Source organism: Nannobrachium achirus (assembly GCF_963921795.1).
Source record: "Nannobrachium achirus genome assembly, chromosome: 1".
NCBI classification, from domain to species: domain Eukaryota; kingdom Metazoa; phylum Chordata; class Actinopteri; order Myctophiformes; family Myctophidae; genus Nannobrachium; species Nannobrachium achirus.
Window position 1 is genome coordinate 85136665 of NC_137810.1, and position 13599 is coordinate 85150263.

Sequence of the window (13599 nt, forward strand, 5' to 3'; positions counted from 1 at the left end):
CAGTGGCAGCGCTATAGGCTACAGTAAGACAGTGTTCCACCGCCGGTCATTCTGCTTTTGGATTAATTGCGTTAAATATTTTAACGCAAATAATAAAAACAATTAGTTACCGCCGTTAACGCGATAATTTTGACACCTTTATATATAATATTAGTATATGTTAGGCTGACTGCCTGAGCTGTGCCATTTTTACCCATATGGTTAGTGGATTATGCATTTCAATGGGATAAAATTATAAATTAAATTATAACTTGAACCATTGGATTCCTTGACCCTGACAATGTAGGTTTAGCCATTGAAATCAATGTTCTGTGTTATTTAGAAGTCAATTACAAAACATACATTTTACGGTGGCCATTTTGTCAATTCCAATATGGCCGCCACAGACATCTGGGCTAATGGGAAAATTGATTTTCTCATTCCTTAGACCATATCCTTTCCACAATTGTGTAGTTTTGCAAATCTTCAAAAAAATCCAACAAAATTACATAGTGAAACTAATATTGCAAGAAAACAACCACACCAGGCCGTTTTGGACCCAGTCATGCATCTAAGGGTTAATGTTGTAATTATTTGAGCTTTATAACTACCACCATTGGATTCCCTGACCCTGAAAATGTAGGTTTAGCAGTTAAAATCTATGTTCCAGCTTATTTAGAGGCAGAGATATTACAAAACGTAATTTTATATTTGGTGGCCATTTTGTACATCCAATATGGCTACCATAAACACATCTGTGCAAATGGAAACATTGATTTTCTGATTCCTTAGACAATAACCTTTCCAAAAATGTATAGTTTTGCAAATCTTCACAAAAATCCAACAAAAGTATAAATCAAAGCATAAGGGACCTGACTAAAACTTAAGTTAGAAAACTCACAAAGCAAACAAGCCTAAGCCCCACAGCGCCCAGGCAAGAGGACTGCCATTTGTTTACCTTGGAAGAGTAGGCTTCACTTCATTGATTGAATACTTGGACAAATAAACAGCACCATGGTACAGCAAGACATGTATGCTAAAAAGATAACAATAAACAACCTGGGGACTTGTTTACATTGTGATCCTGTGTATTCAATTTGTTGAGTAAATAGAGCAATTATTACACATCAATACATAGTTAACAGCTATAATTATAGTTTTCTTGCCCAGTCATGTCAAACTATCCTGCAACACTTAAAGGTTGGTATTCACCCGTGTTGCTTGATGCATTGAATGATTGCACTCTCCCACAGTAATAAGAAAACAAAAACACATATTGGACAATGTTTACACTTTAATCCCTGACACAGGGAAGCCACAACAAAAGGGAATGCCCACAGAACAGTATTGCAGGCCATTTTGGCACATTTTGGGGGCGCTACCCACATGTTAAGCTGTGCTGCTCATGCCACGAATGCCCAATGCACAGTAATAGAATTATTAAAGGGGAGAGATTAATGGACCGAGGTCGAGTTTCCTTATTTATCTACATTTCACAAACATTGAATTTAGAGGTTCCTAGATAGTAGGCGAAGTTTGCCAATATTCATGGCTATGCTACAGTTGTGAAACCTACCAGTTTCTGTTTTTCTTCTGTGGAGCAGAAGGAATCATCAAGATGGGCGAGCTCCTCCACTGTCTTCACCCTGGCAGGAAGAGATGTGTCTCCAAGTGGCACTTTTCCGCTGAGATGTAATGCTTCCAGGGATTTGCGGATGGCCACGAGCAATTCCATGACTCTCCTCTGGATTTCTATTGCATTGAAACAAATGATCATCACAATTAGAAAAACTTTATCTGTCAGAGCAACTATGACTGTGTGGAACAGAACACCAACGCCCACTGACTAATGCCCCAGGTCGCCTCCTAAAGGCAGCAAAGGCGGCAGCTTTGGACTGAGCTGAGACTGCAAGGGAAGACTGCATGTCTCCCTGCTGTGGACCATTCTTTCTGTGTAGGCCTAACCTAAGCTGAAAAAGGATTTGGCTCTCTCTGTTAGGTGAGACAGGCATCCATGAGAAGTTGATCTGCTCTACTCTTAAATATAAATTACCATTGCATTAAGTACACACTACAGAATATCAAATATATCGTACGTATGGACTAGCATATACCACTATGCCGGAATAATTATGACTTCAGACAAACCTTTTGGTCTGACATTTGAGGCTGAAGCAACATCGTCATCCTCTGAGTTGGCGGTGGACCTGGGAACAATCTTTTTGGGAGGAGCCGGCAGCACTGGCTCTGGACTAAAGGGGGCTAAAGAAAACCAGTGATTAACACCTATTCTTTTGACTGTATACCAACATTAATCACTGCTGTTTTGTGTGTTGAATTAGTATATCCCTCATCAATACTCTTGCCATTGCTATAGTAGCTTACAGTCAATCACAATCAAGTGGGACTGATGGAACTGCCAACATCCATCAGTGGGAGTAACTAACCTTCATCTCCATCATCATCATCATCATCATCATCATCATCATGGGCCTCTGGCTCGCTGCCATCACTAGCATGTAATTAAGAAAAATGTCGGCAAAAATGTATTCAGTTAATTCTGTTGAAAATAAAGTTTTTGTTGCCAGAGTTGTAGTAGATAATGTTTAGCATCTGGATGATACAGTAGTCCTGATGCAATTATTAATTGCCAGTTTCAATTTTGTGAGACAAATAGTCACTTTTTTCCTTGTTGGAAAATATTCAATTTGTTTCAGGAAAGGACAGATCTACAAGCTCACAACAATTAAGTCACATCACACAGTATGTATACAGTTTTCTTTGGACCAACATACACTTTCTGCTCTGCTCTCTTCTTGTCGTTTTTAATACTGCATGTTAGGATGTAGTTGAGGACTTAATGTGATGGCCTTTATGCAAAGCCTGCTATTGTTATACCAACACACTATGGCGTTGTCATGTATTTGAGGTGCTCTGCCCTCGCCCACATTCCATCAATGGTAATGCAGATCACACCTTCCCAAACACCACCTGAGATCAATTGCAATGCAAATGCTATAGGATGTTGTGACCAAGCTACCTATTCGTGGTAGCCTATTCGAAACATGCTGTGAGGGCCAATGCAGACAATATAGTGCAGTCATTATATGAAAAAAAAAAAAAAAAAAAAAAAAAACTAGAACAAATTGCAATAGTAGCAAACTCAACTGATTCTGTATCTCATTATGTCCTTAGTGAGGGAAAAAAGTCCCAAGGAATCCCATCACAGGAAAGTTTTGAAAGCGACCTACCTACCTTCACTTAAGAAATCTAGCCCTAGCTGAACTTAATATATTAGGGCATCTTTTTGCGTGGATCTTTTTAACTTAAGTTGAAACTACTTAAAAAGATCCATGCAAAAAGATGCCCTAATATATTGAGTTGGTCAAACTCAAAAACTCTTATTGAAGGTTTGAGTTGGAACTACCTAAAAAGATCCATGCAAAAAGCTGCCATAATATATTGCGTTGGTCAAACTCAAAAACGTGAGCGTTTTTTAGTTTGACCAACGCAATTATGGCAGCTTTTTGCATGGATTTTTTTAGGTAGTTCCAACTTTTTTAGTTTGACACAAAACTAAAAACTAAAAACTCCTGCTGTACACTCAATATAGACGAATAACACTAGCATAACAATATAGTCTTTATAACTTCTGCTCTACCACAACTCAGAGGCAAATATTGCACTTTTTAATCTGCTGTAATTGTTTGACATGCAGCTTTAGTTATACTCTGCAGATTTAGATAAATTAGCTCTATTTTACACTTTAGCCATTCAAGCTCACAATGGTCATGATTTGAGCTTGTAGTTGTTTTTGAAAAGGTTTGATAACATTTGAAAAAAATATATAGGCCTATATAATTGCCTGTGTTATGTACTCAGTAGTACAGTGCATTGCCATGCCTCTCTTCCCTAAAAAATAATAGCACTAACAGCATAACAAGAGCTTAGCTTCTGTAGGCTATATGAAACAGTATAGCATGAAAGCTAACCGCTATGCCAAGTATATTGAAGCTTCTGTACATTACCAGAATATGAAATCTATCTAACAGTATAATAAAGAAAGACAATATTTTTTTGCATAACCATAGACACAGTCCTGCTGCCCAAAGTCCAGTTTCTCTTCATTCCTTCTTCCACAGAGGTTGTTTTGTGTCAGACTGACTTGAGAAATTGTAAGCAGCTCTGAGCTCAAAGAAAGAGGAAGTGAGGATGCTGCAGAAGTTGCACTAACTTAATAAATTGCTGTTGTTCAATGAAGGCAAAAATGTTAACTCGAAATCCAGACATATTTAAGTTGGGACAACTTTCTTAATTTTTAATTTGGAGCAAGTTAATTTAATAAGTTACTAACTCACCGAAGGCAAAAATGTTAATTTAAAATCTAAACATATTTAAGTTGGGACAACTTTCTTAATTTTAATTTGCACCAACTTAATTTAATACGTTAAAACTCACTGAACGCAAAAATGTTCATTCAAAATCGAAACATATTTAAGTTCGGACAACTTTCTTAATTTCAAATTGTACCAACTTCATTAAATGAGTTACCAACTCATTAAAACATGTAAATGTAACAAAGGTCATTTTATTAGTTGAACAAACATACAATTTTAAGCTTTTGAAACTAAAGCTAGGAATCATTTGAAAGAGTACTATACACTACACTATAACGGAAAATATGACTCCCAAAAAATCTGCTTTAACACATTGCCTGCCACACGTTTTTTTATCAAACTCTTCCAAAACATGTCAGGGTTTTTGAGCATTTTGACTCATTTTTCTATGTCTATGAACAAATGGAGTATACCGATGGAAAGATTAAAATCTATACTTTCACCAATAAATAAACAGAGTTTAAATTATGTTCCATGATTTTTCAATAAAATTTTTTGCGACTACTGCTCCAGGCCAAAATGGTCTAATTTGTCTAGAAAACGCCTTTTTATGAAACTAAAAGAATAAAAGTCTCTTATTGGGTTGATTTTGTTGTTTCAAGCCAATAGATGGCACTTTGGCACTGTGTGCTCAGTCTCAACACACGCACACACTCACACACATCACACATGCATGCGCGCGCACACGCGAACGTCACAAAGCACAAGGACCTCCCTCCTCCCTCCTATGACATTTCAGGATGGTGCTTGTTTGCTTGCGTGCACAAACACACACACACACACACACACACACACACACACACACACACACACACACACACACCCCACATGCGCGCACACATCCACATGCACGAGCACGCACAAGCCCCTGTGGAACCCCTGTGTTCAGTGGCGTCAGTTCAGAACAAGCTACGGTATGGCAACATGACTGGTGTCACCAGGCATGTTGCCATACCTTAGCAACAGGCACAATGAAAAGTACATTTTTATTATTTCCCCCTGTAGCCAAGGTATGGCAGCTGCATACTCCTGCCATACCCAATTGACGCCCCTGCCTGTGTTATGTCACGTGATTTCTTGGCTAACGAAACACTGCCATTTCAGCGTAAATGAAACCAATGGGCGCACACACACACACACACACACACACACACACACACACACACACACCCGATCGTGTAACTTTTTCAAAGCGGAGGAACATTTTTTTACAAAATGTTGCTACATACTCTACAAAATGTGTCCCCGGCCTGAATGGGTTAAATATGTTGACATGAAACCATGTCCCACATCTTAAATGGGTGCCAGAACAGTAGAACAGAGTTTGTCCACATTTGTCAGAATTTAACAATTCATATTCATGTAATAATGGTGTAGCTGTTCACTGTGTTGACATGGGTGTTGTTTGGATTGTTAAATTATCAGAGCATTTGGTAGCTAACAGAGTCAGTTGAAATCACAGCTGTTTTGATTGATTGAATACTTTATTAACAATTCCAAAGACATGTACAGGGAAGTACAGTATAACATAAGGTCTGCTTAAAAGTTTTTCAAGAAAGTCTATGGCTTGTTTCCATTTCCATTGGGGTTTCTATAGTTCGATTACTTGTTAACATTCTACATTGTTTTGTGTCTTTATAAAGTTGCTTTGTAAACTCAAAGAACCCTCTTCATACTTGGGGAAAAAATATTGATAATGTTTGTTTGATTAAATAAAGGTTTCACAACTACTTGTTCTCTCTGTGTGTGTGCTTTATCATTACATAATAATTGTATCAGGATATACACTAATTCAATACTATCACTGCTTCAATGTATAGCCTGCAAATAGTGTGCTGTAACAATGTTCTGCCCTACAAGCACTTTGTAACTGTCTTTTTTCCTAATTATCTGACTTCACCGTCCTTTCATTATTATATTATATTATACTTCTGCTTATGTGGACATAAATAAACATTTCAAGTGTGTGTGTTGCTTACTTTCGCGCATCGGGTAGCCTATGGGGACCGTTTGGAGCTGGAGCTGCGTCTTTTATTTGCAGGTCGTGGCACAGTGGATTTGGCTCTCTCTGTTAGGTGAGACAGGCATCCATGAGAAGTTTATCTGCTCTACTCTTAAATATAAATTACCATTGCATTAAGTACACACTACAGAGTATTAAATACATCCTATGTATGGACTAGCATATACCACTATGCCGGAATAATTATGACTACAGACAAACCTTTTGGTCCGACACTTGAGCAAAGATATTTAATTAATGAAGATGGCTCATCCTCATTGGATCCACTAGAGTGCGACTTGGTACACAAATCCTACAAATTGACTCCTAAGTGGGCGCCGGCTCTGACTGCAAATCTCGCGCACGTCCTGTTTACTGGTGCTATAGATCCCGCGAGAGTGTGTTGCTGGGACACTGTGGGACAGCTAAAGAGCAATAATAAAGTTGATTTTCTCCTTTGTTGTGTCGATGAAAAAAGCCACTTTAGTATGACAATTTTGTTAATATTATGTGGCTTCACTGGCTTGTGATGATCTGGTCCAATATTTAGTTCAGTGAGCATAGCTTCTGAACTATTATTTTGATCTGTGTTCACGTTAGCTCTCTCATTGGAAATGAATAGACTCCAACCTGCTTCTGCCTCCTAAAAAGGCGTCCCCCCTACGTCATACAGAAACGGGAAGTACGGGTCTTTTGCACTCTCTTGCTATCGCCCTCTTTGACTTGAGGCTGAAGCAACATCGTCATCCTCTGAGTTGGCGGTGGACCTGGAAACAATCTTTTTGGGAGGAGCCGGCAGCACTGGCTCTGGACTGAAGGGGGCTAAAGAAAACCAGTGATTAACGCCTGTTCTTTTGACTGTATACAAAAATTAATCACTGCTGTTTTGTGTTTTAAATTAGTATATTCTCCATCAATACTCTTGCCATTGCTGTAGTAGCTTACAGTCAATCACAATCAAGTGGGACTGATGGAACTGGAACATCCATCAGTGTGGGTAACTAACCTTCGTCTCCATCATCATCACCATCATCATCATCATCATGGGCCTCTGGCTCGCTGCCATCACTAGCATGTAATTAAGAAAAATGTTGGCAAAAATGTATTCAGTTAATTCTGTTGAAAATAAAGTTTTTGTTGCCAGAGTTGTAGTAGATAATGTTTAGCATCTGGATGATACAGTAGTCCTGATGCAATTATTAATTGCCAGTTTCAATTTTGTGAGACAAATAGTCACTTGTTTCCTTGATGAAAAATATTCAATTTGTTTCAAGAAAGGACAGATCTACAAGCTCACAACAATTAAGTCACATCACACAGTATGTATACAGTTTTCTTTGGACCAACATACACTTTCTGCTCTGCTCTCTTCTTGTCATTTTTAATACTGCATATTAGGATGTAGTTGAGGACTTAATGTGATGGCCTTTATGCAAAGCCTGCTATTGTTATACCAACACACTATGGCGTTGTCATGTATTTGAGGTGCTCTGCCCTCGCCCACATTCCATCAATGGTAATGCAGATCACACCTTCCCAAACACCACCTGAGATCAATTGCAATGCAAATGCTATAGGATGTTGTGACCAAGCTACCTATTCGTGGTAGCCTATTCGAAACATGCTGTGAGGGCCAATGCAGACAATATAGTGCAGTCATTATATGGAAAAAAAAAAAAAAAACTAGAACAAATTGCAATAGTAGAAAACTCAACTGATTCTGTATCCTCATTATGTCCTTAGTGAGGGAAAAAAAGTCCCAAGGAATCCCATCACAGGAAAGTTTTGAAAGCGACCTACCTACCTTCACTTACTATACACTACACTATAACGGAAAATATGACTCCCAAAAAATCTGCTTTAACACATTGCCTGCCACACGTTTTTTATCAAACTCTTCCAAAACATGTCAGGGTTTTTGAGCATTTTTCTCCCCTCTCTTTTCACGGAGACAGGAGGCGGGGGTCTCCTCTCCACCTCTCTCCAACTATAAAACTGTCTTCACCTAAATACACACAAATCTAAACGAATTCTACTGTCATCTCTAGGCTATCAATCAACTATCTAAATTCTAACTCTAACTATAAATATCCTATATTCAAATTTCAACCGAGCCTCGCAACCAATCCTCTTTTTTTTTCCTTTTTCCTCTCTCTGCTGGCTTGTGTTTCTGCATTGTGTCTCCCAAACTGCTAGAGTGGTTGTTGCCTTTCTCTCAATCTGTTATTTTGGATTGTCTGATAACATGTGTTTCAATGCAGTTTTTTGACCTTTTTTCTTCATTCACGTGAATGACCTGGTTCCCTTTGATGTTGCCCTACTGTATTAAATCACAGGCGGCGCGAGAGCGCCATCAATTGTAAAACAATGAAAAGACTATAGCACGTACCGCGCACGTGTTCGTCCGTTGCTTCGTTTGTTCGTTGCTTCGTTCGTTCATGCACATACGCATGCAGAACCTGTGTATGTGTGTGCGTGTGCCCCTTGTTTCTCCCTCCCTCCCCCCCTTTCCCTTGTCTCTCCCTTGTCTCTCCTCTCTCTCTCACATGGCTCTTTAGCCTTTGTAAAGTGTCTTGAGATAACTTGTTTTGATTTGACACTTTAATCAAATTGAATTGAATTGAATTGAATTGAATATTTCTTTATTTTGTATTCATTTATTTTTTAATGTTCTACCCTACTGTTTTGTTTTTTCCAGCTCAAGAAAGGGATGAAGAAGAATCATTCACATCAGGCTCCAGAGATCCTGATATCCCAACTGGCAATGTTGATCAATTGTTTTCTGAGGGGGAATGGACCTTTGATGATGGACATAATATCTTCTATGAAGGATTCAAAGAGTGTTTGGATGAGGAGAGTGAACATCAGTCAGTATGCAACGACAAAACAGACATAGCCGGGCAGATAACAGAAATAATCGTTCACTTGCGGATACAAGCACCAAAATTGGCACACATACTCCTTAGGGATTGCTCTTTTCATAAAACCATCTGGCCAAATCAAATTTCAAGATGGCGGCCATTTTTCAAGATGGCCGCCATAAAATACCATAGACCTGTCCTATTTGAATGATCTTGGTGTCAAATCATACATTTTTCACTATGTAGAATCCAAATTTGGACCCATGGACTTACTCACTGGCTTCCTTGTACCATATATCAGTCCCGGAATCCTAATATTCTGCTAAATTAGAGGTTTATGTTATGTCTGACTCGGATAAAATGGGTGGTAGTGTATATCTTAGTATTGTTAGAGGTTTATAGTGTGTATGTGTGTGTGTGTGTGTGTGTGTGTGTGTGTGTGTGTGTGTGTGTGTGTGTGTGGGGGGGGGGGGGGTCTGCATTTCTGGTTGACATACTGTTGACTGACTCCAGATGCAGGCCGCTTGATAGGAAGCGCGCTTCACATGTTGCTTCAGTGCTGCTTGCGTTGGAGGAATGGCTTCGTATGGCCTCTGCTTCCGAGCAAACAAGTCCAACCTCGCATCATTGACACCTTCAGCTGTGCTGAAGGTCGTACATCATGACCACAAACTTCTCCAAGGTTTTCAGGTCTTCATCATCCACTACAGGTGGGTAATGGCTGAGTTTGCTGAAGACACCAGAAGCCTCATCACAAACATTCCATCATTCAGCCAGTGAAGGCATGGAAGAAGAGCATCCCTTTGCTCTTTTCTGCAAGAGTGCAACACAGGTCATGAACAGAATCCACTTTAAGTTCTGTCTTTGGCCAAAGGCAACCCACTGCCCAGCCCTGAGGCTCATAGGGCAGGAGTCTATGTCCTGTTTCTGTGAGGCTGCTTGATGTACATTAAGTACCCCTAGTGGACATGATAATAGTTTGTCACAGGGACATACCCCAATCCAGCCTTTGATGCTGAGGTCATAGATTCAAGATGTATGACAAGGTCCATATATGGAGTTCCCTGATGTCTTCAATATTAAGCCCATATCTAACAGGACTTCATATGGGAATGCCCATATATGGAGGACACATTGGCCACATACCACACTAACAGAATCCATAATATGGCCAAGACAGATGGCCAAGACAGCCCATATCTGTGTGACTGGTTCTACAGACAGGGATCTCCATGTATGGGCATAAAAGGGTATGTTGTCAGTTGTCATGGACATCATAGTACTTTCACATAACAAATAACTGAGTAAGCATGTTTGGGCTCTCACAGCATATCTCCATATACAGTACATGGACCTCCATATATGGGTACCAGGGGGTCTCCATATATGGGTAAACAGCCGTTTGGATGGCCCCCTGTAGTAACGCTGAGGACACCTGGGGGTCCCGGACCCTGTGGAAGACCCCTGGTATTAGCTACAGAGCCCAGGTACAGGTACAAAAGCTTTTATGCTTCAAGTATGATCTAATTGTTCTGGAGCAGGAGCAGAGCAAGGACTGTACTGAGATAGGCTCAGGGGTCATTCCGGGGGTCCCAGGTGAGGAGAGACCCCCACCAAAAGTCATAAAGGTTATTCTGGCTGCTTCAAAAGTGCAATATATGAACTTAGAATGTTTTAAAACCTTCAAAACAACTCTAATATTATGAGAATTGGACATTAACTGGCTGACATACTGTTCTGCGAGGTCCTAACATAGATGACCCCCCAGAAAGGGGGCTGGGGTCAGGAAAATCTGACACCCATCATTTTCTGACAGTTTGGTCCCTATAAATGCCAAAGCAGTAAAAAAATACATTTTAGCAAAGAAATCCTTAGAAGTACACTTCTTATCACACTAGGTAGTAACTCCGAGGACCCCCAGGGGTCCCGAAGCCCCTGTGGAAGACCCCTGGTATTTGTTACTACTTTTTTTTTGTTTTCAGAAAAAAAGTTTATGCTTCAATTATGATCTAATATGACATTGTTCTGGAGCAGGAGCAGAGCGAGTACTGAGATAGGCTCAGGGGTCCATCTGGTGGGGTCCCAGGTGAGGAAAGACCCCAACCAAAAGTCAGAAAGCTTATTCTGGCTGCTTCAAAAGTGTAATAAATGAACTCAGAATGTTTTAAAACCTACAAAACAACCCTAATATTAAGAAAATTGGACATTAACTGGCTGGCGTACTGTTCTGGCATGCAGGTCCCAAACTAGATGACCCCCAGAAAGGGGGTGGGGGTCCGGAAAAGTTGACACCCATCATTTTCTCATAGTTTGGACTCTATAGAACCAGGATCTGCAAAAAGATCAATTTTAGCACAAAAATCCTACGGGAGCTGTTTTTTGGACGCATCGCACCACACTATTAGCAGAATATTAAGATTCCGGGACTGATATATGGTACAAGGAAGCCATTGAGTAAGTCCATGGGTCCAAATTTGGATTCTACATAGTGATAAATGTATGATTTGACACCAAAATTATTCAAATAGGACAAGTCTATGGGATTTTATTGCGGAATGCAAGATTACTGTATATTCAATGGCGGCCATCATGAAAATTGGCCGCCATCTTGATTTTTTTTTTGGCCAGATGGTTTTCTGAAAAGAGCAATGCCTAAGGAGTATGTGTGCCAATTTTGGTGCTTGTATCCGCAAGTGAACGATTCACCTGTAATATGCACTTTATCTGCCTCGCTAACACACCATTATATGGCAGTCAGAGATGGGAAAAGTACTCGTATTCTGTACTTAAGTAAAAGTAAAAGTACTTGTGAAAAAACGACTTTGGTAAAAGTAAAAGTACTCAATTCAAATAATTACTCAAGTAAAAAGTAAAAAGTACAGGCTTTGAAAAGTACTTTTAAAGTAAAAGTAAAAGTATTTTTACCGTATCTTTCTGTGCAAAGCCAATAGAATTTGAACGATATTAAACTTAAAAGATCCCCACCAAACACAAAGGTTTTCTACCTTTTTAGACTGAGTAGTGAGTACCATACCACTTATATAAAAAATATATAGGCCTATACATATCCCACGATCCCATTTTTTTTGGTCAGTAACGTAATCCGATAACTGCAATTTAAAAAGTAACTACTAGTTACTTTCAGTTACTCGATTTATGATGACTGTTAACAGCTTTATCATAAAATAACTAATTTTAAAGATTCACATATAGGATAACACAATAGTCCACTTGTACAGATACTGTAATTCACACAAACTACTGCATGTTCAGAAAATATAATTAGGTTAGATCAGGTTCTCAACCTTATTTTTTTTACCAGTACCACTCAGAAAATATTTGTCTCTCCAAGTACCACCATATGATGTTAAAATGCATTAGCGTACACCTTACCCAGTTCCCCATCCTATTCATAGACAGGCACAGTACACACAGAAGGCAAAAGTATTCTTCCTACAAACAAAATAAAGAAAAACTACTCAATAGCTTTATATCCAAATGACTGGTACTTTCTAAGCAATGGCCAAATGTATAATGTACATATACTGTACTGTAGGCATATATAAGAAAATAAATAGATGTATTGTTGATTTCAAGCATTCACTTGTGACGTCGGCCGCCTCTCAATGCAAACAACCAACCTCTGTCACTGACATACTCTTGCTGAGAACGACCAGCATCCGTTCTCCCATCAAAAAATAATAAAATCATGTTTTACTCATAACAATACAAGACTGTCTTGATCCAAGGATAAACAAGCGAAGCACCAGCACCCAACAAGTTACACCACTTTTTCAAGTCAAGGACCCCCAAAATGACACTTATTAGCCCATGAACCACCATGCATCACTGCTCTAGCAGTGATTTTCAACCATTTTAATTCCAAGGACCCCCAGTTTGACATGCATTAGGCTAGCTACGGACCCCCATTTATTGGATAGAATCAATGTTAATTTAACTCTGAGAGTGTACACTGTGAGAGTTACAGACCCATGGTCCACTTGTTGTTTCCAAACTAGCATTTAGCTGCTGCATGGGGGTGCATTTCAATTTTGTACACTATACAGACCCATAAGGGTCCATTTGGTTCCTAACTATCATTTAGCTGGGGACCCCCTGGGTTGGAACTCCCTCAAGGACGCCTGTAGGTCCCCGGACCCCACTTTGAGAACCAATGGCTTAAACAAGCCACTTTATAAGGACTGCCTTTAGCTTACCCGGTGTAGAAACAGCGTGTGTAAGCCTTCATCACATATCCTTCTGCCTTGTATTCCATAAATCGCCACTGAACCTATTTGTTGGTGTTAAACTTATCAGTGCTGCCATTGTAATCAAAGGCAGATACAGTGTTCCTAAATCA